This window comes from Ailuropoda melanoleuca, chromosome 1, assembly GCF_002007445.2.
Source record: "Ailuropoda melanoleuca isolate Jingjing chromosome 1, ASM200744v2, whole genome shotgun sequence".
Classification (NCBI taxonomy): Eukaryota; Metazoa; Chordata; class Mammalia; order Carnivora; family Ursidae; genus Ailuropoda; species Ailuropoda melanoleuca.
This window is the reverse complement of record NC_048218.1, coordinates 135,434,405-135,461,974: the sequence shown is the minus strand read 5'-3', so window position 1 is coordinate 135,461,974 and position 27,570 is coordinate 135,434,405. Positions and strand designations below refer to the sequence as shown.

The 27,570-nt window shown below is 35.7% G+C and overlaps 1 protein-coding gene across 2 annotated transcripts in view; it reads left to right on the top strand.

Moving 5' to 3' along the window:
* The window catches only part of SEMA3A (semaphorin 3A), a 455,650-nt gene that overhangs the window by 60,868 nt on the left and 367,212 nt on the right, over positions 1-27,570 (top strand). Inside the window, exon 1 of one of the 2 annotated variants that reach the window (XM_034667177.1) lies at positions 21,132-21,475. The exons of the other annotated variant lie outside the window; for it this stretch is intronic. The gene's annotated coding sequence lies outside the window, so the exon portion shown is untranslated. Of the gene's footprint in view, positions 1-21,131; positions 21,476-27,570 lie in introns of those variants that run through there. 2 annotated transcript variants of the gene reach the window in all.

The following is a 27,570-nucleotide window of genomic DNA, read 5'->3' as shown; positions in this document are numbered from 1 at the left end:
TAAAAATAAAAACATTTAGACAGTTGTAAAATGCCAAGGAAGTAACACAAAAATGGTCTGATGTGAAAGGTGGTATTGGGATTTGTGTAGTGTGGTGGGCCTAGTATGACAGAATTTAGAGGGATGCAGGAGTCAAACAGTTCATTGGACAGTCATGCAACTGTGATTTTAAAGTAAGGAACTGAGAAAGGAGGGCAATGTGCTTGAAATGTGTGGTACCTCTGAAATTGAGAAAAAACACTTTTCTAAGAAGTGAGTAGTCAGAAATATCATATGCCACAGTGATATTAATCAGGACAAAAATGAGAAAAAGTTACCAGATTTATAAATGTTAAATGAAACAGCATAAAACTCTTGTTATAGTTTCTGGGACATGGCAGGCACATAATGAATGGTAGCTATTATTACTTTCAGTAAGGAGGGATGGGATGAAAGCCATAAAAGACTGGATAGATAGGAAAGTGAGGAAGTAGCTGGATTAAACATGCTTGAGAGTTGAGAGACGAATTGAAAATAAATTTGCAGTCAACATGTCTTTTGGTTGTTTTGTTAGTTTGCTCATTTTTACTTTCCAAATAACTGACCTGGTCATTTGAAAAAGTAAATTGAATAAGACATGAGTCAGCACAGTGTCTGGCATACAAAAATGTAAAGAGGAAACAGTCGTTTTATTTACCACATGTCATGCCCAGTTTCATAAGCTTTGCATGATTTATCTCACTTAATTATCACAAAACCTCATGGGCTAAGTGCCACTCTACCAGAGACGGCCTATCATTCCAGTATGGAGATTTAAATATGAGGAAATGAAACTCCGTAAGGACTTTCTCAAAGTTACTCACATAGAGGGTTTTGTCTGACTTCTCTCCACAATGCCACATTATGTGTCAGACGCACGCTATGCCCACAGTACCTATGAAATAAAAAGGAAAGAAATTCGTGGAGAGTATGCTGGCAAAATTACAGAGTGATTTCAGAAAAATGCTAGAAGTTTTGATGCAAAAAAACTCAATAAATGTTTATTGAGCAGCTGATACTTTTCACACACTTCATTTTTCTGTATATTATACATTTAATTGGAACTAGACAATTGAAGTAACAAGATAAAAGTAGACTATCATTTGATNAAACTCAATAAATGTTTATTGAGCAGCTGATACTTTTCACACACTTCATATTTCTGTATATTATACATTTAATTGGAACTAGACAATTGAAGTAACAAGATAAAAGTAGACTATCATTTGATGTTATAAGCATATAGGAATGCTGTGACTCTGTATCATTTTTAATTTCTGGCCTGGTGTTTTAGTACGCCTTTAAAAACTTTCATTACAAACTTGGAAATGTAAATCAAGATTTTGAAATCTCAAACAATAGCCATCACATTTTTGTGGGGTTTTCTTTTGCAAAAGACTATATATGTCATATTGTCCTTTATGTAACAAACTGGACACAGAACATGAAGTCCTACACCTTTTGTTACCTTATGTTGGACTGTGATATAAAGGTGTCATCACAATCATCAACAAAGGCATGATCAAAAAATTAACACATGCTACTTATTTATTAACTATTAGTATCCTACTAAGAATTTTGACCTTATTTCATACCTGATGAAGTAAATAATGCCTTGAAAAGGAAACAGGATAAAAGTGTGGGTCCAAGATAACCTCTCTAAGGCAAGAAAATAAAATAAAGAATATACAGATAGAAAAGAGAGAAATAAAACTTTTATTGTTTTTTTATGATTTCTTCTTACCTGTCAAACCTTCAACCAGGAATGTGTTCCAGCTACATATACACCAGCCTTTGGAAGTTTGCTTAATGAGAGTCAGTTGATGGTAGGTTAATTTCTTCATGTTTTGTTCTCTGGAAAACAATTTTTTTTCACCTGCTTCTTGAAAGAAAGTAGTTCTAGGTATAGAATTTTAAGTTAAACAGTTATTTTCTTTCAATATTGAAAATTGTTATAGTGCCTCCAACTTCCATTATTGCTGTTGAGATGCCAGTCTACTGCCATTCCTTTACAAGGGATACGTCTTTTCTCTCTTGCCATTTCTAGGTTTTGTTTTATTTTGTTTTGTTTTGTTTTTTTGTGGTCTTTGAGATTCTTTTACTATTTTATATGATTATAATTACTAGTGTAGGACTATTATGCATTATATTGCTGTACCTTGCTCATAATTTTTTCCATTAACCCTGTAATTTCTTACTCTCCCAGAATAAAAACTTGGATGTCTTTCATTTATAGATTTATATTTACAACTTCATAAGTATATCTAAAAATTCATGATTATATTAATTTTTCTTTTCAAATATTGCCTTTTACCTATTTTTATTTTTACTCTGGAATGTCAGTTAGACATATATCAGCCTTCTTCAGTTCATCTACTGTGTCTCATACTAGGTTGCTGTAATTTAACTCCTCTCTGACTGACTCATCAATATTTTCTTTAGCTTTATTTTCCAGTTTTCCCTTCCACTTGGATGCGCTGAATTTTTCACTTTACTTTCTTCATGTCTAAAACTTTGATTATATTCTTTTTAAAATCTCCACAGACTTTATAAAGTCTCTTGATCCTCACTCAAATTTTCAAACTTACTTTTTTTCCCCTGAAATGTATAAAATATGCTTGTTTAAATTTCTGTCTTTTACATCTAACACATGGTATCTCTGCAAGTATCCTTGTGCTAGTTTTCACTTGTGGTACATTTCTCCCCTTGGCTTTTATCCGTGTCTATGAGCTCTGAATTGAAGTTAAGATTCTTTAGTGTATGTTTTACATTTACCTCTGTCAGTTGCTTGGAGGATCCCCCCACTGAATAAATGGTGTAAAGTTGAAGAGAAAATCTACATGAAGACCAGATTATGGTGATAAATTCTCGAAGGATATTTTTCCCCTTCCCACAATACCAGGGATGTAAGGAAGTTTATTTGCTGTCCCTTTTCCTGTGGGTTTATTGCAGGTGCCATCTTTTAGGAACCTAAGTTTGTAGAGCAGTCTCCCACCATCTACTCTAAGCATACCCAAGGATTTGTCTTACATCTTGTGTACCCTGAACAGCCCTCAAAATGGACATTCAAAATCCCCTGGATTTGGTGCATCATTGTAAGGTTAAAAAGTGGCTTTTAAGTGCACCTAGGTCCTAGGGTTCCACTTTTATTGTTTTTTGAGCCTCTGTAGATTTTTATATTTATTTTACCATCAAAAGACATTTAAAAAGATACTTGTTACATTTTATATAGCTTTCATTTGTTTTCATTTTGAGATCCATTTGCAGTTTTGTCTGTTGATTGCTGCCAATAGAAATTCTGTTTGTGCTATTTTCAAAACTCTGATTACATATGCCTTCTTTTATTATATGTGAATGTTGCTTTTCTATATATTAAAGGTGTAGGTTTTAGTTTTTAAGTTTTCTATTTGTTGTTTCAGTCACCTCTCAGCTTTCGTGTGATTCTGAGCCCTTTGTTAGAACTGATGCAAAAAACAAATTAATGTTGATGTAACATATTTGTGAAGTCAGCTTCTAGAATTCTATAGAAAACTGGGATCCTATGAATTACACCACAGAAATAACATTCCAGTTTTACCTGAACTATTCGTTAAAGATTAGCAAATAATGCACGGAGTGCTGTGAACTGTTGATTCCATATGAAGTTCTTTCTTAACATGAGAGTCTAGAAATTCCTAATTTCCCAAATTGCATGATGCATATAGGGGTAAGACTGAGTTAATAATCTCTTAGCACTTAATCAGTTAAAAATGTTTTAAACTGTAAGGAACAACAACAACAGCAAAAACCTGTAAGGAACGAAAAAAAAAAAAGGATCAATGCTGACTACACAATATAATGTCATTTGTTTATTTGAAAAAATGCCTAGAGGTAGATTTTATGTTTCATGGATCATCCAGCAAGTAAATCATATTACAAACAAAACTATTTTGTGATTCTTAGTATGTTGATTATTTGTCCTGATTATTCTTGTGTCTCAGCTACAGATGGTTTCCATAGTCCAAGGAATCCCATTTGTAAGGCAGAGACAAAGGGCAAGGAGTGATACTAGCCAGTTATTTTCTTCTGCCTATTTCTTTTCAGCAAATTGTCTTTCAAACAAGACCCCAGTAAAATTATTTTTAGGTTGCTTTAGTCAGACATGGGACCCATGGCTATTTCTGGCTTCAAGAAAGACTAGAAGAATGAGAATCTTTTGGGAGTTGGCAAGGGGGAGGAAGTTGGGATTGGAAGGTGGGACACAAACTAACGGTATCTATCATAGTTCCATCAATGACTGTTCAACATCCATACCCGTTTTACACGGAAGATAATCACCTCCCTCACAAAGGAAACCACCCCAAAGACTCATCCCTTTATTGCATATGACTCTTTTACTACAATACCTAAGTAATACGCATTACTCTCTGACAGGTTTGATGTGACTACTCATGATTTAGAGATTCTGAATTAAAGCAGAAGGCATTTGCCTTTAACACACACAATAGACAATTGTGGAGAAGAAATGTGATAACTTATTTTTTTTTTCATTTTAAATGTGAACAATTGGGTGTGCCAGGCTGACTCAGTCAGTAGAACATGGGACTCTTGACCTTGGGGTTGTGAGTTCGAGCCCGATGCTGGGCATAAGAGATTCCTTAAAAAAATTTATTAAATGTGAACTATTGGAAACACACATCAGTTGCTATTGAGATCATGTGTCTTAACCTGTTATATAGTAAAGGCAGGAAATCCTGTCCTGTCAGTGAAGTAAGCTTTCTGATTAGCCAATCACTCTGTCCTCATTTTTGTTACAAAATCATTAGATCTGTTACTGAGAGAGGAACTTTTCTTTTTGTTTTCCTTTCAATCCACATCTGAATTGAATGTTGGGAAAGATGTTTCTCCTGGTGCAGCCACTGTATTAGTATCCTTCTTCCCCTTGGTGATAGTTTGGTGGCCCAGAGATTTCCACATATGTTTCCAAGCCAGATATATTATTTTATTAGTGGCGTATTTCCCTCAAGTTTTAGTTCTAATCTATTTGCTTTTAATCAATTCCATGCTTCTGTAACTGTGGTCAAAATTAATTGTTTAAACATAATCTTGAAACTACGAGTAGGCATAGCTTGCACTTGAGTTTCTACTAGAGGGTTTGTCCCCTTGAGGAAAGGTTCTGGGAAGAGTGTGAGGCACCTGCTTCCTGTATCTCCCAGTAAGACCCATGTGCATGCATGCTGGCACTTACAGGAGCTTCAAGTAGGCAAACAGATGTTGGCTTTTCTAACCCTGTCAAGCTCCAAATTATGAGGGTGAACTCTAAGGCCAGATTGCCAGCCACAGGCAGAGAGTGCCTGACTTCGAAGAGTAAACACAGGCCAACATTCAGAATTTTAACTACTCTGTCCACCAGCAGCAGTTCAGCCTTTGCCAGCACGTTGTCTACATCCCAAAGTGGTTCAAGCAACAGTTTGAGAACAAGTTTCACCAAATCTTCACAAGAGTGTCTAAAATCAGGAGTATCTAAAAATCAGGTTGCTGGTTCTTCTTCATCTTCTTACACAAAATAATACCACCTTTAGAGGCTCAGGCATCAACCCACTTTTGTGGCTCTGTTTAAGATAAATATTGGCACTTACTGATGGTTAGAAACCTTAGATGATGCAATACCTCTGCATTGGAATGTCTTTCTACTTAACTGTTATCTTAACTGCCGAGTATGCTGAGTCAAGTAGCACCTCAGGGAGAAAAGGGAGAAAACAACTGAAAACTGGATAGCATTCTTATAGGCTGTGTTTGTGACTAGAAGGACCATTTTTTTATTTCTAGTAGTAAAGGAGTTAATACTCTAAACGTCACTGAAATTGACCCAGGAATTGGTTCCCAACTGTTACGATGATAGCAATTCTTGAATACCACAAGTTTTTTTCAGTTAGCTCAATATATGAAAAGTATCAATAAAAAAAAATCTTGTTCTGTCAGACGTGCAGGAGGATTCCTACCGCAATGGCAAGTCTCAGTGTTACCTCAAGACAATCAGTGGCTGCACTTGCCTTATAAATGTAAAGTGTCTCAGCAATACTATAATCTATTTAAGTGTTTTATTTATTTATAGTTTACTTTATGCAGGTAATGTTTCTGGCTGTTACTCTGGTACAAAATAATCGTGATAACCTGAGTTTAATATGTCAACATAGAGAATAGGATGAACAAAAGGATTAAGAAATCACCTGTGTCTTTTTCATCTCACCTTGTATAGGCAGTGTCCAATTATATCAATTATTGAGTGTCCTTGAATGTATTTTAAGTATTTCCTTTCTTTCTTTCTTTCTCTTTCCATCTCTTTTGGTTTAAAAGGTTTCATATACATACAATTATATCAGTTCTGTTTAAAGCATAAACATTCCTTCATCCTGATCCCATACAAGTTACTAATATTGTTGTTGGCATCTGGCAACAGGAAAATAGGTGGAATACAGTTTCATTCAAGCGTGCCCAATTTTTTTTCTTTACCATGGTGACTACTTTCAAGTTTCAAAGCAGAATTACTTAGCTAAACAATGCATCTTACGTTATGCATAGGAAGGGTATCTCCAATCTGTATTCAGCAGGTATGTTTAGGAACTCTGTACAGTTTTATTAAATTTGACATATTAATGTCGCCAAGAGTTTGGAGATTTGTGAATTGTTTTCTTACCAGCCTGGGCTAGACTACTCAGAGGCCAGGTGTGCACCGTTGAGTTACACAATTACATACTTGAAAATCAAAAGGGGGAAATGAAACCATAAAAGCTGCATAGACAGGAAAGCCAAATGCACTCTCAGGGCGCATCATTACATACTTCAGACTAGCAAAATAGGCCCTTCCTTCTGTAAACAGTGGATAGAGAAATCAGAGAGCACATCACATTGGCACGTGGGGAGAGACACAGAGAGATTAGATTCACTTCAGCAATTTTCTACCAGAGTGGAGCACTTCCAACATAACTGGAAAGTCAAAGCCAAAATAAGCTTTGATCCTATTTTATCTAATCAAGAAAACTTCTGCAGTGTGTTTTTTTTCTTCACTTGATTTGGTGTCTGACAGACAGAAAGTAGCTTTCTTTGCAGAGAACTTCACCACCGATCTGTCTAATCCCCACAATGTGAAACAGAATCGGGGTCCTGAGTCTTACTTCTTTCTCCTCATTATATCTCCTTTTTGTAAAGTGTTCCTTGTAATTTGTTCCTTTGTAATTATAAATGGTGATTTTGATTTTGGTACCTCAGATTGCTATCCGGGATCATAACAGTAAGGAGGTATTCCAATTAACTTTCACACTTTTATTTTCTTAATCATAATAATGAAGATTTGTCTCTATGTAAACCTTGGGAGAAGAGAACAAGTTGGGAAGTTTTCTTCGGATGATACAATGGCACTTCAGGGAAAGTCCTGGGCCTCTTATCGGAAGCTAAATATTCCTCAGATGCTGTATCCCTCTAGTAACCTCCTGGCTACTAGAAACTTCAGTATGTTTCTCTTATTTGTGCCTCCATTCCTAGGGATTAGTATCATTTCAGCCCACAGAGAAGAGATGAAAGAATATTCAGTTTTACTTCATATTTCCTATTGTTATAAAAAGTTGGATAAAGAGTAAGAATTCTATGGTTTGGTCATCTGAAGATACAGGTCGGTGTATAAAATTTAAATATTGGAAATTAAACCAAAGAAATTGTCTAGAATCTATTCCATGGTGCCTTTAAGCATAATCGACAGTACACTCAAACGACCTTTGGCCTAAAAACATGAAAGAAAATGTGCTTAAAAACAGTACAGATTCAGGAGGAATTATCTTTTAATTCTTTTAGTCTTCAAAAGGCACACAACAATTTCCACCCCTTTTTAAAGAGAAGTATAGAAGCAGTAAGGTTATGGTTACTTAACTACCAACTTCCCTGAAAACATCTAAATCCAAGACAGCTTAAGAACCAGGTAAATGTTTTGGAAAAGCTTTTTAAGCTCAGGTTTCTTACGTGAGCTAAGAACCCACCTGTCAACTAAGAGGCTTTTCCAGAGACATTGAAATTAAAATGTTTTGAGATCAGGAAAAGCCTGTTCATTGTTTTTTGTTGGTGATGGTGGTGGTGGGTTTTTGTTTTTTGGGTATTTTGTCCTGGTGTAGAGCAAAGCTATACTCTACCACAAGAAAATCCTTTGTTTTTAAGGTCATATTTCAACATAGGGAATGAATTGAGTTCTATCTTCTATCTGTATTTACCATGATTCATTTAATGAGGTTATTTCCATTGTGCACAGGTGGTATACTTATCTCACATGGTTTTTATGTAACAGCCTGAAATAGCGAGCCCTGAAGAGCAACATCTAATGGTATCATTAAAATGATTGTAAACATGCCTCTTATGGCAGATGTGAGCTTTTTTTTCTGTTGATATACATTCAAATTGTTTGGTAAGATCAAACAAACAGAGTTTTAATATGTCAGACGTGTCTACATTCTAGCAGATTCTGTTTTTAAAGAGCTCTGTTTCTTTAGAAGTCAAGACAGCTATAAAAGAGCCAGACTACAGATCAGATTCAAAGTCAAAACTCATTTTCTCTGATTAGAGCAGAATTCTTTGTATCATTTGGTCAACAGTTTCCAATGTAAAGAGTTTAAACAGAATAATATTGCAGGTACTAAAATAAAATGGTGGAGGCAAGTGTGTCTTTTAATTAACAGCAGTTAGGGTTTGGCTGAGACAAAATTAAATGTTTTCAGTCATTAAATGTACTCTGTCCTTCTCCTAACCCTTTCACCTCTTCATGACCATCTTCTTCCTCCACTTTATTAGTTTACTCATGTGTTCTAATTTTCAGACCTTAAAATTAATTCTATGAAAGCTGGTTAAGTGGGAAGTTCTCAAGCAAAAACTTAGCTTTATTTTTTTTCTAGCAGCAAAAGAATTAGATCTCTGAGAAAGTTCCACTAATATGATTTTTTAATATTAGCAGAAACTTGTAGATTAAATATCTATGTTTTGTATATATATTATTTGTATGGAAGTGGAAAAATCACAAATAGACTGTGTTTCCCAATTAAAGCTAATAACCATTAAATACTTCATAGATGTATGAAGTACATCTAGTATTTTATACAAATTATCTCATTTAACTTCTCTAGGCCCAAAATCACAAGAGCTAATAAGTCAGGATTGTCTTAAAATAAATAAATAAATAAAAAGAACCCACATTCTTAACCATTAGAATATACTGCCTGTTTTTCCCCCCATTTGAGATGGCGTTAGCTACAGAAACTTCTATCTTATTATTTATTTATTTATTTATTTATTTATTTATTTTATTTACTTACTTATTTGAGAGAGAGGCATGAGCAGGGGGAGGGGCTGAGGGAGAGAGAGAGAGAATCCCAAGCAGGTTCCACATCCAGCAGTGTGGAGCCCCATGTGGGGTTCGATCTCACAACCCTGAGATCATGACCTGAGCTGAAACCAAGAGTTAGATGCTTAACCCATTGAGCCACCCAGACACCCCCAGAAAGTTCTATTTTAAAAGTTCTACAATGTTATTTCTCCACAATGGGATTGGGGTTGTCTCCTCTCTTGTGGCAGTGTGCGAAATTTCACTTTTTGTACAGAAAATATTCCATTTTCTCCCCTACATTTACATGTACTCTTATACTTATTTTGAACCACAAGACTGGTTTGGAGAATAACATGTGAGAAGACATATCATGCAACTCATTTCTGGGCTAAAATTATGAAATTCTCAGGCATCACTCTTCAGTCTGTCTCTTCCTGTGTTGAGCACCTTACAGTCCTTGTATTGTGGACACAAAACATTGAAACCCTGTGGATTACTGTTTTGCTTCAAGGAGAGCAGTACCCAAAGAATTGCTCAAATATGTATTGGATTCAGAATAAATCAGATATGAGCCTTTGCTTTATTGAACACAAATATAGGCATTGTTTGTTTCTATCTAATCTAGCCTATGTATTTTGTCTGTCTTACCTAGCTGATGTTGATTATTGTAGAAATTGGTACCAAAAGTGAGATGATGTCTAGAAAAACCTAATTATCAGCCTCGTGATTCAGTGATGGGTGAGCAGAGGGAGAACTAACAGAGTCTTTTGAAAGATGGAGATTCCTTTCGTATAAAAGCAAAATATTGGAATAATGTCAGTAGCAGCTCGTGTACCTGACAAACTTGTGACTTTGGTTTGAAAGCAGGATGTTAATAATGTATATGATTTGCTATTAACTCTATTAGCCAAGGCATAGTAAGAAATAAATGAACTCAGATTAGAATTGGCTACTTTGCTAGCGGAAGTAGAAGGGTAGCGAGACTCTAATACAGGGCCTTTCAGTGCTGGTGAAACAATTACTTCATGTCCTAATAAGTGATGAGTGCAAAAATCTTTATAGATACATGTCCGGTAATAAACGACCAACTGATTAAATTGCCTCAAAGCAAAAAACAAGTTAAGAATGTGTAACTCAATAATTTGGCAAAAAGACTCAAGTAAAGAACAGATTAAGAGTGTGGCTTTGCTCAGAAATTCAGACAGCTTCTGTGTAACCCTGTTACATACAGAGAATGAATAATGGAATGAAAGAGTAGAAATGTACAAGGGAGAGGGGCGCCTGAGTGGCTCAGTCGTTAAGCGTCTGCCTTCGGCTCAGGGCGTAATCCCAGAGTTCAGGGATCGAGCCCCACGTCAGGCTCTTCTGCTGGGAGCCTGCTTATTCCTCTCCCACTCCCCCTGCTTGTGTTCCCTCTCTCGCTGGCTGTCTCTCTCCCTGTCAAATAAATAAAATAAAATCTTTAAAAAAAATGTACAAGGGAGAAAAGGGCAGGGTATGTTCTAAGTATATGGAGAAGATTGGAATTAAAATCTACTGGGTATTTATAAGTTCTACTGGTANCATAAAATCTTTAAAAAAAATGTACAAGGGAGAAAAGCGCAGGGTATGTTCTAAGTATATGGAGAAGATTGGAATTAAAATCTACTGGGTATTTATAAGTTCTACTGGTAAAGAAACTATGAGTTTAGACCCCCCCCCCAAATAAAAAGACTTTTACTTGAAATGACTCAAAGTTCCCAAACTTTCTTTGAACAGGAAGCTTGCTGGGAAAGCTCCTCAGACTCCAAGTAGAGGATATTCCCCCCATTCCACTTCTGATGGAAATAAGTATAATGGGAAAGGCAAAGCATCCTTAAAGATGAAATTAGGTGGCACAGAAAACAGTGCACTCCCTGGAGGCTCCCAGAAAGAATCTAAACCTGATGGAGAAACATTCTTCGTTCCCCAACCCCAGTTTAGGACCACTAACAATGCCTGCTCACAGGGGCCAAATATCTATGACTAGTGACTGCCGTGTGTCTTGTCCTTTCTAAATGGTATCTATTCTGCTTCGATTCTGCCACTGTCATTATTATTATTATTATTATTATTATTATTCATTATCATTTATAATTGAGTGTTCATGTATGTGTATGTACATTTGCAGAGAGGCTCCCTTAACTTGTCTTTTTAGTTTAAGTTTCAAACAAGAGTAGTGACATCTGAACCTGACAAAGAAACTCTCACCTATCAGCCAGAGGTTTGGGTGTGCTGGAAGCAGAGACTGGATTGGACCTGTGAGTTATCTCTCTTGGAAAGCAGTTCAGTGTATTTCTTTCCACATTAGTGGGAACAAATGATATGGGTTAACAGAGACAGTTCTTAAATAATACTCTCCACATATTCCATTATTCTTCTACATTTCCTTGCTCCAAGGTTAGGTGGAGCCAAGAACTAGTCTTCATCAGTGAAAGGTGAATAGAAGTGACACATTATCTTTCAAGCTAGAATACTTTGGCTTTGATTTTCTAATCTCTTTCTTTCCCTAACTTGGCAACAACAAAGACTTGTGTTGAGATAATAGTCACATGATTGAAGCAGCCTGGATCACTGGGTTGCTGCACAAAGAAGTTACGAACCTAGAATTATTTCCTATGATTAGAATTCTGGAATACAGAGAACTAAAATAAAATTTAGCACTTAATAACAAATCAAAAATAGTGTGAAACCTGCAGATGACAATTATCTTTCATTTCCCAATGTCACAGAAAAATGATCCCTGCCCTAACATCTTAGCAAAAATAAATGGAACAAGGAACCAGTGAGTTATTTAAAGGACTCATTAACTTTCATATGACCCTATTTGTAATTGAGACAGTTGTGTCCTATAAGTACCCTCCAAGAAATGATTAATGAAGTCTCCAAACATTCTAAATTGACTGACATAGAAGGGAATGAGCTTGTTCTTTTGCCAAACCTCTGTGAGGTCCAGGCAAAAAGGGGGACTTATTTTTTAAATAATTCATGATAATGTCTAATACTAAGATGTTTAAAATGCTACTGTTATTCCTAAAGTTTCAAGAGCTTGATAAACTAGGTCAATAAAGAGGTAAATTTACCAAAGTTTTCTCTCTAAATTGATCGAATCTAAAGCAGGTTTAGATACAAAATCTTTTAATCTCACTCATAGTAGTAACTGTTCAGGAATGTACTGATTAGCATGGGAAGAATTAACTTACTAGATATTTTCTCAGTGTTTTGTTTTATGTACTAGTTACAACCTTAACGATACCATAAAAGGTTAAATGGCTGTCTGTTGTGTTGATCACAGTGGAAGGCTCATTTGAATACATCATAATTAGGCCTCTTGTTAGGGTAAGTAATAGGTCCTAAGAACTAGAATTATCTGCATCAGTAATTAAATTCTCCCTTTCACTAGCATAGGTTTGCTGTAGCCGTAATGATAACATAAAATGTTAAAAGGTAATTTAAAAAATATTAATATAGCAGTGTGTAATTGGAAGTGAACTATATTTTTTTCATATTTACTGTACTTGGAAGTTTTCTTCTAGGTAAAGATAACTTAACAATCCTTTCATTTTATCTTTATAACCAATAATCCCCTTTTGAATTTTCCATCTAGTGAAGTATAAAAATTGGTTATGCTGTGGGAATATTCAATTATATTTTATCTTACCTATTTAATATTTTCTAGCAGAGAAATGCATTGACCTAACATGATTGGATTGTTCATATTTTTCCAATTTCTTAAGTATGTAACAACTTGAATTTTTCAAGTTCATTTTTCAAATTAATAATTTTATATGTAGAACAAGGGTTTTTTCAGTTTTATTGAGAAATAATTAACATACATCACTGTAAGGGTTTAAGGCATACAGAATGTTGGTTTGGTTTACATATATTGTAAAATGATTACCACCATCAGTTCAGCTAACATCCCTCTTCTCATATAGATATAAATTTAAATAAAAGCAAAAGGAAAGAAAAAGAAAAGGGAAAGGAATTTCTCCTTGTGATGAGAACTCTTAGGATTTCATCTGTTAACAAAACTTTCCTGTGTATAATGCAACAGTGTTAACTCTAGTCATCACGTTGCACATTATTGCCTAGTACTTATTTATCTTATAACTGGATGCTTGTACCTTTTGACCACTTTCCTCCAATTCCCTTTACTTCCACTCTCCTCATCTGGTAACCGTTAAGTCTGTTCTCTTTCTATGAGTTATTTTTTTTTAATTCAATATATAAGCAAGATCGTACACTATTTGTCTTCTCTCTTTGGCTTATTTCACGTAGCATAATGCCTTCAGTGACCATCCATGTTGTTGCAAACGGTAGGATTTCCTCATATTTTATCACTGAATAATATTTTGTGTGTGTGTGTGTGTTTGTATACCACATCTTCTTCATCCATTTATTTAAATTGATGTAATCTTGATTATTCAAGTACTATATAGACCTCATAAATGGCTTTTTATCTGCGCCTGCCCAATTCTTATTTGTTTAGCAGATATACCCAAACAATTTTCCTAAAATATCACTTAAGTCTTGAACTTTCTTATATTGAGTTACCCCATTAAGGCAAAATTCCCTGACCAACTTTTAAGACCTTGCATAAATAACCTCAAAATATCCAACAACTGTATTTGTAAATAAGATTCAAATTTTAACTTTTGCTTTTTAGAGATATCTTCTTACTCTTTTCTGTCATAATTGGGCTTGAACAAGGAAAGGGGGGCCATCGTATGCTGGACAGGGCCGATTTTGCAGCAGGGCAATGAGGCCTAAATGTAGGTTAGTAGAAGATCAAAGACTGGAATTGTGTTGAGTAGGTGTGACCAGGAGAATAGGAGAGGATGGTAGACAGGAATTGAATACTTTTAGTAATTTGTTGAACATGTAAGTTTTTGTGTGTTTTGAGGTCTAAATGAATGTCAGAGGGAACCATCTTAATTAGACTGTTTAAAAGATATCCATACCCCTCCTTAAGGGGATCATGGTGACTAGAGGCAACACAAAAGCAGTCTGCCTATTGCCCCCTATAAACAAACACTACCAAGGTCATTGTGTATTATTACCTGGATGAAGTAGGGGTTCCATGATGGAATATTCTTATGAAAATGGGCTTAAGTTCTGTACGTTAACATCATGACTGACTTGAAGAAAATCAGAAAATGATTAAAATTGAGATTTTTTTTTCTCTCCATCCTGACCATACAACCAACTTTGACACTTAAATTAGAATCATCCTCTGTTTATTGAGAAGAGCTTAGCCCAATGTAAAGTTTAAGGAACAACATTTTAAAGTTAGAGAACTTTAGGGCACCTGGGTGGCTCAGTCCGTTAAGTGCCTTTGGCTCGGGTCATGATCCCACGATCCTGGCATCAAGCCACATGTCAGACTCTGCTCAGTGGGGAGACTACTTCTCCCTCTCCCTCTGCCTGCTTCTCTGGTTGCATGTGCTCTCTCTCTCTCTCTCTGTCAAATAAATAAAATTTTTAAAAAAAGTTAGAAAACTTTACAAAATGAAACGAGAGCAATTATCCCATCTTATGCCCAAAATGTGATAAGAAAATAACGGCTCCCCAAAATGTCCGCATCCTAATCCTCAGAACCTGTGAATATGTTACCATACTTGGCAAAAGAAATTTTGCTGATTTTATTAAGGTTAAAGGCCTTAAGATGGGAAGATCATCCTGGACCTAAGCCAGTCTAATTACCTGACTTCTTAAAAGCAGGGGACCTTTCCCGTAGTCAGAGAGAGTTGGCCACAGGTGAAGGATTCATTTCCCTGTGACTCATTCTGAAATGTAGGGCTCTTTATACAAGAACCAGAGAGAGGCCTTTAGACACAGGAAAAGTCAAGGTAACAGATTCCCCCCTAGGGCATCCAATAAGGAACTCAGCCCTGCTGACCCAAGGTATCAGGCTTCTGACCTATAGAACTGTAAGATAATAAATTTGTATTGTTTTCAGCTACTAAATTTTTGTTAATTCTTCATGGCAGCAGTAGAAAACTAATACCCGTGCCGAATCCATTCCGTTTTCCTGAATTTGTTCATAATCTCCATCAGAGTGGTCTCACCCTTCCACTGCCCATCCAGGGTGCAATCATAAATTCAGAGCTTGGGTAAACCTTCCCCTTCTCTGAACAGCCCTCTCCTGTTACTCTCTCTAACTTCCACTCCTGAACCACAGTACCTGTAGCCCACACCCCACATTGAAACCCAGCATCACTGTCTGAAGATTTTGTCCCTTTGACTTTTGCCGCCAGCCTAGATTGTAAACATACCACACATATGATTTACCTTTTTGTGTGTCCACCAGAGCACCTGGAACAATGTTTATTTTGATTGCTGAAAAATCAGGTGGGACAAGAAAATGATTTTTTTCCAATCCTTTTATTTAAATTTACTCTGTCATTTTTATGATAGTTTGTGATAAAGCAAATAATTGAAATACATTACAGAAGATCAGTTCCATTTCTTTGGGAATATATGTTGGACTCAATATTCTGAATTCACATAAAACCGGCCATGGAATTCCTCATATTGTTTTGTAGTTCATTAAAACAATTTTTCCACAGGCTAATATGCTAAATTCACTCTCACTCTGAAACCCTCAATTTCATTTACATTCTTTAACATTTGAATCAAAATAACCACAAATTAGTTGCCAAACAAATCTAATTTATGTTTTTAGCAATTGTGTGTGAGTCATAGGGCCAGTGTTTTTGCCTTACTTGTTACAAATTGTTTCTAATTGGAGAGTACTGTCAGCAGTAAAATATGAAGAGAAAAGCCACCAGTACTTTGAAGTTTATTGGATACAAATATTAGATGGGTTTTCCCATATTAATGATGAGCATGGAGCTTAGTTGTTTTCTTTTTTCTTTTTTTTTTTCCCTGCTTCAGTTTTGTCACCTCATTCTAGTTATGAAATAAGCTGGTGATTTGGGGGATATTTTTCAAAACCAGACCACTTCCTCAAGTAGAAGCTTTGTTCTTTTAAATAGATACAATTGTATTCATATGTTTGGTAGATGAATCCAGTGGTGTGCGTGTTGAACAGAATCTCTCATAAGTAATTTCCTCAATTCTGTGGAATCTCACTCTTGAATTTGATCAATGGTGACAATTCAGTCTGAAAAATAATTTTTCATGATGACAGTATTTTTTCCCATAAACACACTTCAACTTGCATGCATGTACTTAATTGTGTTAGACAAGTTTTGGAGATGTTCACCATAGAGTTATAAATTAACTCCATGAGTTATAACAAAACTCTTAACTATTATAAAATTTAGAACTTAGTACAAATGCATGAAAACATGGTCATGGATTTTAATTGTCAGAATTCAGAAGAATGAAGAAATTAAACAAATATAGGTCTTTCCAATTTACATTTAATTTTATTTGAAAGAGAGAGAGAGAGCTGGGGGAGGGGCAGTGGGAGAAGGAGAGAATCTCAAACAGACTCCGTGCTGAACCCAGAGCAGGATGGGAGACTCCATCCCATGACCCAGAGATCATGACCTGAGCCGAAACCAAGAGTCGGACGGATGCTCAACTGACTGAGCCACCCAGGCGCCCTTACATTTTGAGTTTTTAAGTAAGTATACTGTAAGTCATATAAAAATGTATTTATGTCTAAATTAGCTGCATATGCATTTTTTAGTTTCTTTGTAAAATGAAACTTAAGATTGCTTTTGAATATCAATAAAATTGGATTGTAATTATTATAAACAACTCCATTTACCCAGAAATATTAGAAAATTAGATTTTATTTGGCATTGTCTGTGATGAAGTATATCATCTGCGCTCATTACTGTGTCAGACTGAAATTACCATCATTGGGAAGTTCTCAAACGGAGAAATCCTCCTTTGACTGTGGAGGAGGGCTTTGGAGTGGGTGGTCAGATGAGCCTGAGGGGACTTGTATAAATTGTATTCCCTAAGGAATCATTACCTATTACTGGTAACACTCAGGTAAATGCCTTTTGATCAGGAGTAGCTGGAGGAGATTGATCACTAAGAACACAAGGCTCCTCCCAATGGGACTAGAGCATTTGTCAAGTCACAGCTGAAGTTGAATTAGTTCCCCACTTTGTATGGAAACTTTTCCTACTGCCCTGAGATGTCTTCACATGTCAAAAAGTTCTGTCTGTAAGGATGAATAGCAGAGACCAGGGCTAAAAATACCACGCCGGGTTGAGGGGTGGATTCGGTGAAGGAGTGCCCCAAAATGCTCTGTACAGCTCTGATAATGAGGAAGTTTTCATGAATGGAAGCTGTCATTGCATACGGTTAGTGGAAGGATGAGCAAATTATCATCGTGCACAATAGAACGATTGTCATACTTAATGTCCTTAATAACGTTACTTTTCTCCTGATATTGCCCATTTTAAAGTACCAGTCCATTTTCCAAACATTTACATCTCTCCCCAGGATTGCAGACAATGAGCCATAGTGCATATGGCTCTGTCGTGTGCAAATGCTGTGACAGAATGGTCAGTCCAGCTATATCTACCTCACAAACACAAGGAAAGCTCTCTGATTCCCCACATGCTGGCAGTCATGCACTCTAAAAACAATGGATCCCACCAAATACATGTAGTATCACATGGCTACAGAAATACCTGTTACCAATTCTAGGCCAATGATGTTATTGGGAGCTTCCTTTTTTCAATTTTTACATGTAAGTCTAACACTCCTAAATATATTTGAAATAGTTTATTGTGATTTTTTTCTGATAATGACAATTCTAAGATTATTTTAGCCTAATTATAAAGAAAAGCAGATAAACATATAATAATAAAAATAAGCTAAATAAATGCCTATAAATCAGAGACAGTTTTAAACATTTTCTTCTGTGTGTGTATTCACATGTACACACACACACACACACACACCATGTCTCATAGTCAGAACCATATTAAATGTTATTTTGTAATTTTCCTTTAACAACATATTAAGGGAAATACACATGTTGGCATTATACTATACACACACATATATATACTATGTATATGTATAGAAACATACTACATATACACACAACATTCATAATATATATGCATTAAATATGTATGTGGTTAATAGTTACACATCTTAATAGATGTATAGTGTTCATATTGTTTTCCTTTTTCTTTTTTTAGAGAGAGGAAGAAAGCATGTGTGTGTGATGGGGGGAGGGGCAGAGGCAGAAGGAGAGAGAGAATCTTAAGCAGATTCCATGCCCATTGCAGAGCCTCACATGCGACTCGATCTCACATCCCTGAGATCATGACCTGAGCCAAAATCATGAATTGGATGCTTAACCAACTGAGCCACATAGGTGCCCCTATAGTGTACATATTCTATAATTCACTTAAATATTCCTTTTTTGATAAATGTGTGCTTTCCATTTCCATGGTTATTAGCAGTGCAGCAATGCACTTCCTTGTATAAACATCTTTGTACACATATTTATTGTGTATGTACACTGCAATGTGTGTACACATATAGTACACATTGCTATTTTTGGAAGAATTCCTTGAAATGGAGTGGTTGGGCAAAGACAGTACACTTTAAGATTTTGGGTACATAATGCCTTTCACAAATCTGTTGTTTATTTTTGTCACCAGTGACAATGTGGAGTCTTATAGTTTGTATGAGTTTCACTCTCTAGTCCCACTTTTTCCCTCCTTCTGGTTACTGCTCATGAGTGCTCCTGAGATCCATGACTTTCCTGGCGAGTCACACCAGGCCGTCTTGAGCGTGCTTTCTTAGTAACTTTTAGCTGACTCTTTCTTCAACTTTGGGGACTCTTGCTGAACTGCTTCATTCCTTAAGCCGATCTCATCTCATGCATATTTATGACAATTACTTTTTAAAAGATAGTATGGAAAATAAAGATAAACACCACAACGTTAATGAATTTAATTTAAACTTTCTTTGCAAATAATGCTCATTTTTATTTGCCACATCGTAGGCTAAGTGCTGTATGTGCACTACATGAACTATTAAATACTATTGTTAATATTTTTCTTTACAATAAAAAAAAGTGAAGCTCAGAAAATCTTAATTACTTTCCAAGGATCAATAGCCAATGAGTAGCATGTTTGGGCTTATATCCACAATTGTGTGATTATAATTCTTCTCTCTTTCTCTCTCTGTCTTGTTTTTATTGTGATAAGAGCACTTGGTATCTATCCTCTTAACAAATTTTAAGTGTATAATAAGTTATTGTTGACTGTCTATATATGCAATGTTGTAAAGGAGATCTATAGGGCTTATTTATCTTATTTAATGGAAACTGTATGCCTGTTGATTAACAACTCCCCATTTCCCCCTCCCATCAACCCCTGGTAACCATCATTCCAACGTTGATTTTATGAGCAATTCTACTCTCTTAACCACCATGATATACTGTCTGCATTTGGAGAGTCAGAAACAAATTTAGGTCCTTGCCAGCACTTCAAAGGCATGATTCTGAAAATTAATTTTACTGATAAATTACTTTGTAATGAAATATAAATTTAGATCAGAGTAAGTCTAAGTTGATCTTATATTATTTTTGAGCAAATAATCTGTTACTGAATTCCATAATAAAAGGTTATTGTTCATATTTTCTCCTTATAAAGATTGCAGACATTCTGTGAAAGATACCTAGTTTAGAATAATAGTCACATAATGATGGTGAAATCAGAATTTAGGCAAGCTTGTAAGAAACTCATTTCTGTACTTATGTGACAGACTGTTCTCTTTAGTGTGCATTGAATAACTGTTATGGCATAAGAAAGCACTGCAGATTGTGTCTTAAAACAGCCATCAACTTGGTCAGCTAAGGTTTATCTAAAGTCAGCTTTTCTAGTTTTTGCAGGTTGTCTGGGTTTATAAAACGTGATCTGGGCTCAGTTGGGGCAGCTTATCCCGGGCACTTCTGTTCCAACTATTTCTGTTATCCTTCTGAGACTAGTGGGTTAGCCCAGACATAGCCTTCTTATGGCAATGTCAGGAGCACCAGACAGAAAATAAGAACATATAACATTTCCTACCCTTGCAATTGGTGCACTGTTAACTCTGCCTCATTCTGTTGGCCAAAATACATCTCATGACTGAACTCATAGCCGGAGGAAGAAAATAAATCAGTCCGCTTTGTGGGATGAACTGCAAGTTACATGGAAAAATCATGAGGATAAGAAGGGAGGAAGTATGGGGGGGCACTAAATGTAAACTGTCACCAAAACAATTGCGTTTAATTTGAAAATGTATTCTAGTTCCAAACTGAAATATTAATCTATATTCGTAACTATTTGATCATGGGATAGAACAGCTTTCTGATTTCCTGAGGGAGGGAGGAGATGCTGCAGACTTTGGTTTTGGTCAGGTGTTTTCTTCCCATAAAACGATATTGCTCATGTTCTTTAAGAACCTCTTGTGTGTCTCTCTGGGTTCAGTTTTCAGCACCGAAACCTCTCTGTGAGTGACTCATTAAACTAGTCACCACTGTATCCACCNGATATTGCTCATGTTCTTTAAGAACCTCTTGTGTGGCTCTGGGTTCAGTTTTCAGCACCGAAACCTCTCTGTGAGTGACTCATTAAACTAGTCACCACTGTATCCACCCACTCAACCTCATGCCACAGCCTCCAAATCTGTGGCTGCTGTGTCACGTAAGCATGAAAACTGTAGAATCCAGAATTCTCAATCAAGTCTTCATGTTTAAGAAGAACATTTGAGAGTAATTGTCTGTAAGAAAAATAACTTGATTGCTGGGGAACCCGATCCGAAGGTGACTATTACTCACTCAGAGTGAGTTAAGCGGAAATTGGAGGAGGGAAACATAGCCCAGGAGTATGACTGAAGATAGAAATCCGGAAATGTCTAAAGCAGCTGAGGAGGTGAACATAGTTTGTCTAAAAAGATAAGGCAGCTGAACAGAGTGAGAAGACATGAGCCAAATTTACACACACAAATAGTGGAAATAATCTCTGAGTATCCAGTTTGGGAAGAAGTGAGGGAGTTAATAGTGCTGTGAGTGGCTTGTGATGAGAGAACAAAGTGATTCCTGAGAGAGATCTGTAATGCTTCCAAGGTGTCAAAGAAGAGTTCCCTGGCCTTAGGAGAGAGGTATTTTTGTTTTTTTTTTAAATACCAGTTTGCCAAGAATGTTCTGGTTTTGGTCAAGGTTCAAACATAAAAAAAATTTGTTTGCTCGCTTGCTTGCTTTGCTTTGAAGACTATTTTAAAACACATTTGGGGGCAGGGGCGCCTGGGTGGCTTTGTCAGTTAAGCGTCTGACTCTTGATTTCGGCTCAGGTCATGATCTCAGGGTCCTGGGATCAAGCCCTGTATCAGACTCTGTGCTCAGCATAGAGTCTGCTTGTACCTCTCTCTCTGCTTCTCTTCCCCACCTCTCTCTCTTTCTCTCTCTCTCTCTGTCTCTGTCTCTAAAATAAATAAATAAATACAGTCTTTAAAATGTAATTGGGGCATCTGGCTAGCTTAGCAGGTGGAGTGTGCCGCTTTTGATCTTGGGTTTGTGAGTTCAAGCCCCTCATTGGGCATAGAGATTACTTTAAAAAAATGAATTAATAAAAAATAAAAACAACATAAGTTTAAAAATAAATAAACAAAGCATAGTCAAAGGGACAATAATTGAAGTAATAAAGGGAAATGTGAAGTATTCCCAGAAAAGAGGCCCTTTGGCATGTAAATGGGAGTAAACAGTTTCTAATGGCATATAACTCTGCTTTGTGTTTCAGTCTGAGTAGAACCTAAAACAGTTTTAAGGAAATTATTAATATCTTTACATTCTTATAGCCAAAGTGTTCAAAATAATAATTATCTAAAGGCAAAGTGAAAAATCCAATCAACTGTCCACTCACGTTTCCAAATTCAAATATATGGAATGTTGTTTCTTAATTTCTGTGAGAAATGCAGCTTGTTTTGATACAAATAATTCAATATCTATAATTAATGTTTGTATGTTTTAATATTTTATTTTCTTAAATGTTATAATTTTATACAATGATCTCAATAATTAAGACCTCAAAAACTCATCCAATTTCACATGAAAATGTAAACTTTTGATTCGTAGAAATACTTGGCACAGTGGTTAAGCGTCTGCCTTCAGCTCAGGGCGTGATCCCAGCGTTATGGGATCTAGCCCCACATCAGGCTCCTCCGCTATGAGCCTGCTTCTTCGTCTCCCACTCCCCCTGCTTGTGTTCCCTCTCTCACTGGCTGTCTCTATCTCTGTCAAATAAATAAATAAAATCTTTAAAAAAAATCACAGTATTCTGCATCAAGGTAGAAACTAAAGATAATTACAAATTCTGGATATTATTAATGTAACTTTAAATTCCACTTGTTCTAAATATCTCATCTGTCTGCCTCTCCCCTATTGCCTACTATAGGTAAAAGTCTGAGACATGTTCCATATTGTCCAGTAGTAACCATTAACATGCTATCACATGGGTATATCTGATAATGTAACAAGTTGCTGAAGGAATAAGACAATGGAAGTATTACTGGAAAGAGGTTTTGTCAGCATTTATTATACAATCTGATGTATGTTTCTCCTGTGAAAATGGCAAAAGTGGAATCCTTAAGATAGATGTTTCTGGGCACATGTGCATGTCTGCATACATGCGTCTGTGTGCATATGTATGTGCATATATGCACATGTGTGTATAATGACATAAGTACATATAGCCTGTATACACATATATGTATATATGTTAAGTAAATTACATATGTTATCTATCCACACATCATTTATGCATATATGTATATATGTATTATGTATCTATCATCTGTACCCCTTTTCTATTTGGGTAGGTAGTGCCATCCATTGCTTTTTTTGTCATGGGAAGCCCTGGGGCCCTGGGAGTTTCTGCCTCTATCTAGGAGCATTCTGTATTGACTTGTGGTTTATGTAATCATCTTTGTATGCCCCCTCATCTTTTTTTACTAAAGAAATGTCATATCTTACAACTTCATCTCTGTGAATTTCAGTTCCCCCCCCATAGAATGGAAATAAAAATATATATTGTAAAAGTAAATTTGAGATGTAAATAAAATAATGTATATTAAAATGGGCCACTGTTTACAATTACAAATTGAAATGGGAGAATTGAGAAAATGAAGGAGCTAGGGTTGACCATGGCTGAAATAGGAGTTCAACAGAGCAACCAAGGTGGTTGGTATGTTTTACATTTTTTTAATTGTCTTTAAAGTCTAGCTATTTGAAGTTTGCTAGAAATTATAATTCATCTATAATTTCCATAGATATTCCATATTTTATTTAAGGAGGTATCTGTTAAACTGTGTAATTATGGAGGGAAACCTGTGTATTAATAATATAAGGTATTAGCCTACGTGTATGCACATCCCTAATTCTCTAACGACGCTCTGGAGCTCCGGAGCACGTATACCCCAGTGCGGAGATGAGGTATATGAATTGTAGTTTGCATATGTTACCACACTCATTTCTCAGACATTCTTACACAGAACTTTCACCATTTCAGGCTCATACTCAAAACTTGCCATGTCTTTCTTTGCCTGCAGGGTAAATTACTTTCTAGTTTCTTAGATTGTCATTGCGGGTTCTCAAGAGACTGGCCACAACCCACCTTTCTGATGTTATCTCCCACTTCTGTCCAGTAAGATTCTGTGCTTCAGTCCAGCTGGCCTAGTCATGCCACCCATGATTCCACAGTCAGCATCTCACCTTTATTTTTGCAGGTTTTTTCCTTCTAGCTGGGATGACTTCCCAGCTTGTCCAAAGATTATACATCCTAATCCTTTAAATAACATGTCTACCCTCTATATGATGGTGTTTCAGAATCATCCTAGCCCATGATTATCCAGCTGTCATCTGAAAAACTAATACCTATATTACTAATATTTGCTAGTAGAAAATTAATAATTTACTAGTTAGTAATAAAATTTGATATTGCTTTCTGTTAGTAAAGGTAGACTTAATTGACTAATATAATGATTGTTATAAAGAAGACTATTAGGTTGGTAAGCTATAAATTTTTATAAAGTAATATAATATTTGCTGAGTTATATTGTTACTATCTTACCACACATGTATATATTCACGACTTATGAAGAATGAAAAACAATGTTAGTTGACTAGTAAAACATCATATTATTACTTGAGAACTATAGTATTATGACTTCTTATAACCACAGTGCTACATCGTATCCTCTGAATAACAGGAACTCAGGAAAAAAAGCTTTTGCTTTTGAATGACTTACAGTTGGTACTGACCTATACCTGTAGAGCTTTTCTATACAAATGTAACGTACCCTTTTTCAGTACTCCTACCTCTTATTCTTCCGTCTGGTTGCCATCATCTCTTACCTCCACTGAACTTATTGCTTTCACTTTTGCCTTTATACGGTAGTCCCCCACAGCAGCCAGAACAAGTATTTTAAATATCAATATGATAATTTAATTCCATTGCCAAACACTTCAGTGGCACTCTTGCATAGTTTAAAATAAAATTTCAACTTTTTACTTATGACCTTCATGTTGCCTAAGACTATCTTTGACCACTCCTCCTGCTGTTGATTCCACCTGAACGAAGCCGGCTTCCTCGCTGCTCCTGGAACACGACAAGGAATGTTCCATGACAGATATCAGCATTTGTCTTTCCCCCCCTCATCTTGCATCCACACATCCTTAGAGAAGCCTTCCCTGACCAGCCTAAAGGAAATAACCCCCATCCTTCAGTATCTACTCACACTGTTTTATTTGTCATTATGACAGTTACGACTGTCACTATGACAGTGTTATGACTAACACTGTATTTCTTTGGTCATTTGTTTATTATCTGTTGCCACTTAAAAGAATGACATATTTTTGAGGGTAGAAGTCTTTATTTTATTCACCTTTTTGCTCACAGGATCTGGATTGCCATCTAGCATATACTATGTGTTCAATTCATCTATTTTAAACAAATCAATTCGCATTTTCAAATACCTAGGTTAGAAACACACACGTGGCCTTTCTAGTTTGCAGAATTAAGGTGTTAAATATGGTATTTATATAAGACTGCCTGCTCTAAGCATCCAGAGATGAGGCTTTTCTTTTGTCCCAAGTCTGCAGCTTCTTTGTAAAGGCTCATGAACACTGTGCATCTCAGTGTCTCTTCATGAAACAGTGACAAATATTACTTGCCTTTGTTCTTATCACTTGGTGTCATGATGCTGATGAACAAAGTACTTTAAATATCAAAAGGCATTTTCAACAGTACATTATTAATTTCTGAGCCTGACTAAAAATGATTCTTCTACTTGATTCCAAAGAAAGATAGTAATGTACATTTGGTAAAAATCCCCTAAAAATAAGTCTATATGGAACACAGGATATTAAAATGCATTCTTCTTAAAAAAAGTTCCCAGACATACTAAACTTGTAAAATGTCTGGCTCTGAGCTGGTTTGAGGTTTTGCTTGGACTCCAAATATAGGTTTGTGTATTTTATGTGTCCATCTCTATAATTATTGATTTCCATTGGGATGAAGTCTTGGCAAAGTGAGTTTATTGTTTTCAGTGAGAACAACAATACTATAATTCTAAATGTGATAAATTAACATTGTATTCTGATGATAACTTCAGTTTCAGGGCTGGATACATACTTGAAGGAAAAAATCTAAAGATACATCATTGAGATAAAATACAGTAACTATGTAGACACAAATACAGAGAGAAAAAGAAAATACACAAGAATACATACACACACATATACACACTGGCTATATAATAGCTGAGGTAAGATCAGTATAAAACAACAATAGCAAGAAAGTAAACAAAAATGAACACGTTACCTAAATACTTAACAACTTCTAAAAAATATATAATTACACATATTCTTAGTATCAAGTGCTTCTTTTATAATCATTTGGCCACATCTCTGAGAAAACATTGAAGTCAGTGTCTTGAGAAATAAAAAAAATCTCCCAATATGAAATCCATGGATTTTTATTTAATAACAATATTGTGAAAGTATTATGTAACTTCAGATGCTGCCAAAAACAAACAAACAGAAAAAGCCCATACAATTAATAAATCCAAACCCAAATTCTGACCTGCTGATGTGATATTTCAGTGTTCCAGAAAATAACTGCCTTGGTTGTAAAATGATTTTTGTCTTCCTAATCCTCATCACAAAGAAAAATAAACATGCTGAATCACAATTCATCAACAAAAGACAATGGTTTAATTCCGTAAGTAAGTTTAACATATAAGTCACCTTCTATTGGGTTGCCAAAAAAAAAAAAAAAGTATTACATATAATGGAAAAATGCTGGGTTCTAGTCAGAAACTCACTGTTTTGGTGAGCGAGATTCACTAAAAATACAACAAATGAACTTCCATTGCGTTCTTGAAGTGGTAAAGAAAAATAGACTTTTTGAGGTTTACACTATATTTAAAAAATATTTTGGATTGTTATCTATACATAAGCTTAAATATATTGTTATGTGTTTCATTTTTCACACCACCTATAGCATTACATTGTGCCCCCTTACTTACTGGAGTAAACCATAATGTCTGAGAGAGCATTAATTCTGCCTCAGTGATGTTTTTATTTTCAGTACTTTCCATAGAGTATGTGTAAAATTACTACACACTTATTGAATATATTGCTATGAAGGTCCAACACTTTACAAACCCAAGATTTCTTAGAGATCCCTTTAAACAAACACGATTGTAGATTTGACTGAGGGAAATTGAATGGCTCCCAAAGAATTAAATCCAATCTCTTTAGCCTAATCTCTTCTTTCATACTTGGATTTCAACCTACACTTGCAACCTGACTTCTCTCTTTGTAGATAGGTCTACTCATTATTCCAGATGTATCTCTTGCTTTCCCACCTATATGTTTCAGTTCCACTTCAGTCTGGAATGCTGTTTCTCTTCCACAGGCCCTATCAAAAAGCTTAGACTCTTGTGAAACTTTAATTCAAATCTAGTTTTCTCTCTCCGAAATAACTGGACTAGCTGGAGAGAGCTAGACTAGATCACCATCTTTTTTGAACATCTGTAACAAATCTGTCTTTTGAATGTCCACAGAAATTTTTAGCAAAACTATTGTTTCACAGCTATATTATAAGAAGGTGTGTTTGATTTATGCACATAAATCTTTAGATACATTATAGAATTCTCAGAGACATAAACACGCATTGTATAGATTGTTTTGGAGAGTT